Here is a 4,898-nt window from a genome sequence, read left to right on the forward strand (position 1 = left end):
GCACAGGTAATGGCCCTGGTTGTGGTCACTTACATGAGCCCAGAGATATTGCCAGAGGTCTCTCTGGCCAACCTAAGTTCTGCTTTCCTGGCTCCATGACAAAGTCCTCAGACAGCCCACATGCATTCCAGGGGCCAGAAAAAGCTCTGCCACATGAGGTACCAAGGCAGCAGAAGTGTCCATTTACCCAATGTCCTCCACAGCAGGACTGCTTGTCCAAAATTCTGCATAGTATTGCAGTATTGATTGAAAGCCTGCAATAAACGCAGTGTTCTACAGCTTAGAAAAGTGGGTTTCAGAGAAATTCAGAGTGCCTCTCCCAAATCAAGCAGCCAGCAAGTGAATTATTGGTGTTTCAGTATTCCAATAAACTAGACTCTTTTCAAGTACTGAGATATGGTACATGTGTCAAAATTGCTTTACAGCAACAAATATACAATTGGTTGTTATAAAATCTACTATTTTGTTGTTGTAAAATAGTCCTGATTTTTTTAAAGAAAGGACTCTGAATCACTTTATGATTTTTATTAAAGATCAATGACTCAATTATCCAATCAAGGAAAAAAAAGCCCAGATCCTATGTCCAAACTGCATGTCTGAACAGATCTCTGCCTGAGCTGCCAGGATAAATAAATATTACAGTATCAGCAAAAGTTTTTATTTCAAGAATAAATCTTAGTCTGCATTTTTAAAGTTTTCAAACAAATGGAACAAAAACAACAGTATGAAATTGATGTAGCCACCTGCCTTGTCTTTATCATCTGCACCCTAAGAAAGCAAAGAAAGAAAAGATCAAACAACACACTCTCAGAAAAAGCAAAAAAAAATATGTACTTAGCTCCTGTCTTAGTCAGATATGGCTGCCTATCAAAAGACCAGAGGTGGGGTGGCTTAGATAACAGACACCTCTTTTCTCACAATTCTGGAGGGTGGAAGTCCAAGGTCAAGGTGTGAGTGGGGTTGGCTTCCCTTGAGGCCCTCTCCAAGTCTTGCAGGTGGCCATGTGGCCTTCCCTGTGCCATGCATGCTGGTTTCTCTTCCTCTTCTTCTAAGGACAACAGGCATATTGGATTAGTGTCCCACCCTTCTGACCTTACTTAACCTCAACTACTTCTTTAGAGGCAATGTGTCCTACTGTGGTGACACTAGAGCTTAAGGCTCAAAATGTGAATTTGGGGGAAGATCACAATTCAGTCTGTAAAGCTCAGCAGTAAGAACACATTCCAAGAAAAAAAAAAGAGTATTCAAACACACCTCTTTACAATGATCAAATTTGAAATTAGCTGATAATCATTCCATCACCAATTCTTCTCTAATTAAAAAAGATATTTTTAGCAGCTGGAAGAATTTGCCCCCTTACAATCTTTCTTTTTGGTCTTGAGGATTGAACCCAGGAGTGCTTTACCACTAAACCACATTCACAGTGCTTTTTACTTAGTATTTTGAGACAGGGTCTTGCAAAGTTCCTAAAGACCTCACGAATTGCTGAGGCTGGCTTCAAAGTTGTGATCCTCCTTCCTCACCCTCCTTATTCACTGGGTTGACAGTAGTGTGACATCATGCCTGATTCCATACAAGGTCTTGAATGAATCAGTGATGCAACAATGTATTTTAATATGGCACTTTGAAAAAGAGATCAAACTGGGCTCGGAATATAGCTCCATGGTAAACACTTGTCTAGTACATGCAAGGCCCTGGGTTCAATCCCCAGTACATAAATGATAATAATTAATAAATTAAATTGAAGAAAAAAGACATCAAATGACATTTTATAATTTTTCACTCTTATTTAAATTATTTTCACTTGGGGTCAATAGTTTTTTATTACTATTATATTTGTATTCATTTAATCTTCTGAGAATTTATATGGGTATGATAAAAATGTTTTACCTTCTCTACGAACTCTCTGCTCTAGGGAGATCTCACCTATCTCCACAGCAGTTGTGTGTCACGTTAGTTCTTTACCTTTGTATTAGTTCTTTACATTACATTTGACACTTAACCCTAGTGTGACTTTTGGTGTTAATCCAAGATCTACATCATTGTAAGATTATAATGTTCTTTAGGGCCAGGAGGACAAGCTTCACCCGTATTTGCACAATGTACATCATCAAATATTTGCTGAACTTGGGACCACTTACCTAGATCCAGAAGCCAATCCACAGCATTATTTAAATGGTTCTTTCCGTCAAATAGTCATTCAGCGATTGTTTTCTGCACTTTTATTCTGCTAAAGTTTTTTACTGGTCTTGACAAAATTTCAAGATGATATTAATGAGACAAAAAATAGAGCTTGATTGAGAAGATTATTGCACAAATGCAGATGCAGGGAGCCCACAGGGAGCTATGGTCCACAAGAAGGTCTAAGGGAGCTAGCAGGATACCTGTTCTTCCTCACTGCAGTATGTGCTCAGAGAAATATCATCCAAAGAAAGGATGATATCAAGCTGATTGCAGAGCTGGGAACTGCTTCAAGGTGGCCACTTGCCTGTGGTTCTCAACCGTGGCAGCCCATCAGAGTCACTGACAGGGCTTGAGAAGGAAATGCTCGTAGGGCCCACCCCAACCCAATGAACTCACAACCCTGGGGCTGGACTCACAAGTGGACTTTGTTATGCTCCCTGGGTGGTCTAGAACACTGACTTGTTAGTCAGTAAGTTTGTTGGGGGTAGGGGGTCTCAGCAGGGGCTGAAGCATTCAAGAGCCCATCTTCTTCCTGATTTCTTTCCCTCTATATCTTCCTCTTCCTCAGTTCATTCCAACCATCACCCAGAGAACTTAAACTCAAGGAGCACAGGAGAGGAGGATGGTCAAATGGAAATGAGCCCCACCACCACCATCATATGGGATGTATGGCAATATCTGGAAGTGCTCTTAATGGCCACTCCTGGTGAAGCAGAGTTACAGGTTCGGGCCGAGTGGCACCCACTGAGCAGAGATTCCCCTCGCAAAACCTGAGCGACCGTTCCATCAATTGTTGGGCTCAGGATTGCTGGGAGCCCAGAACGCTCCAAGCGCGAAGGCAAGGGGAGAGGAGCCGGCCGCAGGCGGGGGCTGAGCGGAGCTTGCCTACCTCCCTCGCTCGCCCCAGCAAGTCCTTTCGCCCAGGACGCAGGGCGCAGGGCGCGCGCGATGAAGGCGGTGAGCCCGGTGCGCCCTTCGGGCTCCCTATTTTATGTAATAGTCTCATGCGGGATGAGACTGTTGAGCTATTGGCCTCCGTTGGGCTGTGACAGCGGGGAGCTGGCGCTGTGCTGTCTGGCCCAACACGGCCACAGGGCGGCGGCAGCACGCTACAAGGCAGCCGAGGCTGTGCCTACAGTGCGATAAGAACCACTGCTTCAGTCGCCTGCGGAGGCTGGATCCCGCCCAACAAGAAAGTCAGCAAAGTGGAGATCCTGCAGCACGTTATCTACTACATCCTGGACCTGCAGCTGGCGCTGAAGACGCACCCGGCTCTGCTGCAACAGCCACCACCGCCCGCGCCACAGCACCCACCCGGCCGGATCTTGTCCAGCAGGGCCGCCGCTGACCCTGCTCACAGCGCTCAATACCGACCCGGTGAGAGGCCCGGTGGCAGCTGGGGCCAACGACAAAGGGGGTGCAGGAGGGTGGTATCAGAGTGGCGGGAAGTGGGTATTTCCTCTCTTCGGAGTGGGAGCCGGCCGAGAATGACAGTCCCCAGTTGCTCTCCTGCAGCCCTTGCAAACTCCCAGGTAGGATGAGTGTGCAAACTAAATGAAGAGGATCTGCTCATCGCAGATACAGTAGGAGCAGTTACAAGGCAGCAAAAATGTCCAGGCAGCCATTCTGCTGTGTGCTCCGTGGCCATTTCTCCTGCACTTGGGCCCTAACTTTGCTGACACCGCTGGGGAAGCTTCTGCATTGCTCATAGGGCAAGAGGCTGCCGCAGTTGGCAATGTGCCTCACCTGCTCAACATCGCCATGGCTCATCAAAGGCCATTAATCAAGCATTTACTTTTAAATCTAAACAGTTCTAGAAAAACAAATTTCTGGCACAGTGGCCCTAGCCTGCCTAGGGTTGTGAAAACCCAGCAAATTTGCTGCTGACATTCCTCGGGTTACAAGCCACCTAGCCCTGCCGGCAGTGCGAGTCATCTGCTGCCCTCTTTTGAATCTTAGGACACACTGCACCCTAAGAAGGGCCAATGGCCTGAAGAAGGTCTCTTCCCCCTGTCAGGGGGCAACTTCAACATGGCTGATCCAGGCTGGCACAGGGCTCTAACTCTCCCTGGTAGCACTACTTTCTCTGAAGGTGCACCTCTGAGGTGAAAGCAAACCGGACTCTAAAGCAGTAAAGGAATTAAAAGACATGAGGTTATGTTTTTTTTTAAATTTATTGATATATAATTGATAAAACTGTATATATTTAAGGTATGGAATCTGGTGTTTTTCTATGTAATACAACGTGAAAGGGTCACTGCAATCCAGTTAAGTGACACATCTCTCACCTTAATGTCCTTACTCTTTGTGTATGTGTGCTGAGACACTCAGAAAATATTCAGTACCTGACACAGTACTGTCAACGCCAGTTGCCTTGCCATGCGTTAGAGCTCTAGAACTTCATCCTGCAGGACTGGGACTTGGAACCCTTGGGCCAGCATCTTCTTATTCCCTGACCCTTTCCCCCCAACCAACGTTTATAAGTCTAAGCTCTACTTTATGAGTCTCGATATTCTCAATGCCATGTCCAGGTGCAGGAGGCATCTCTCTGGGCCTGGCTCATTTCACTTCACACTGTTCTTCAGGTTCATTCCTGTTGTCACAAATGGCAGCATGCCCTTCCTTTTTTTTGAGGGCAAATAATATTCCATTGTGTGTATTTGTGAGTGTGTGTATGTGTGTCTGCACATTTTACTTATCCATTCCTCCACCAG

At 45.8% G+C, this 4,898-nt stretch overlaps 1 long non-coding RNA gene across 1 annotated transcript; it reads left to right on the plus strand.

The window, feature by feature from the left end:
- The first annotated feature begins 2,636 nt into the window (after positions 1 to 2,636).
- LOC144374338 (uncharacterized) lies at positions 2,637 to 4,398 on the plus strand. Its single transcript, XR_013433783.1, has 2 exons — positions 2,637 to 3,561; positions 4,144 to 4,398. It is a non-coding gene; the product is annotated as an uncharacterized LOC144374338 (long non-coding RNA).
- The last annotated feature ends 500 nt before the right edge of the window (positions 4,399 to 4,898 follow it).

This window comes from Ictidomys tridecemlineatus, unplaced genomic scaffold, assembly GCF_052094955.1.
Source record: "Ictidomys tridecemlineatus isolate mIctTri1 unplaced genomic scaffold, mIctTri1.hap1 Scaffold_64, whole genome shotgun sequence".
Taxonomy (NCBI): domain Eukaryota; kingdom Metazoa; phylum Chordata; class Mammalia; order Rodentia; family Sciuridae; genus Ictidomys; species Ictidomys tridecemlineatus.